The following is a 1083-nucleotide window of genomic DNA, read 5'->3' as shown; positions in this document are numbered from 1 at the left end:
ATTCCACCACAATTCAGACTCTAAATTCAGTTTGGGCTAAACTAGGACATCGTGCTATACCCGGAAGTAGAGGGAACTGAAGGTCAGAGAAGGAAAGTGATGTTTCCTTCTGGCTATATCTGTGCTGAGCTTTGGCACATCTGGTCTTGGTGTAGAGCTAAAAGGCTATTTATAGCTGCTCTTGGGTGGGAGCTTTGAATGTGGAAATGTAGATCACCATGCTGCCCTTAATGCCAGCAGCATGATGACAGGAGGCCGAGACTTTCGAAAAGGCTTTACTAAAAGCTTGAAAGTGACACAGGAAGTAAACACAGAGAGTAGCATGATATTAGACCATCTGTCTCACAAATAATAGTCTGTTCTCTTCACCCAGAAACATTCATTTCCATTATAACTCTGAGTTACCTCCATGTAGCATACTGGACATAATCTCTCCTCTTTTGACCTGCTTGGGGGCTGGTCTGCAGGTTTTTCATCATCTGGACACTGGAGTGATTATGACTTTCCCGACTTGTTGTCTCTATCAAAATATCTATTGGCTCAAAACGGCACATAATCCCAATTTATCTACAAGCAATAGAGACTTCCTTACACAAGATGAGGCTTCATCAACTTTTCTTTTCTCAATCCACTCTCTTGGCTAACTCTGCATACAACGGTTACTGGATATCTGTGAGGCAGCTCTGGCTACTCCTTTTACTTTGCCTGTAGGATTGTCTCAGTTCCCCCTCATCATCACTGACCAAATGCCTGGATTTTCTAAGCAAAGCTGTAATTGGCTCAGCATTAGGAATCCTCATTCTGTCTTTCATTCACCCCAAGGCTTTGGGGAAGATTTTGTCTTGTATCATAGGGAGATTACAGAATGGTCTTTTCTACCCTTATAAGGTTTTGACAGGTTGAAATTTCACCCTAGAATACATAGCTGTATGGTTGAACAACCAGTGCCATTTGTACTCCTGTCACACACAGAGGATGGGCAGGTTTGAGGGTCCACACTGAGTTCTGGGGAGATACCAGAGAGTGCTATATGCTCCATTTAAAAGCACCTGAGACCTCTTAGCTCTCATCAGCTATTATTAT

The sequence above is a fragment of the Prionailurus viverrinus genome, chromosome C1, assembly GCF_022837055.1.
Source record: "Prionailurus viverrinus isolate Anna chromosome C1, UM_Priviv_1.0, whole genome shotgun sequence".
NCBI classification, from domain to species: domain Eukaryota; kingdom Metazoa; phylum Chordata; class Mammalia; order Carnivora; family Felidae; genus Prionailurus; species Prionailurus viverrinus.
Note: the sequence above shows the minus strand (reverse complement) of the source record.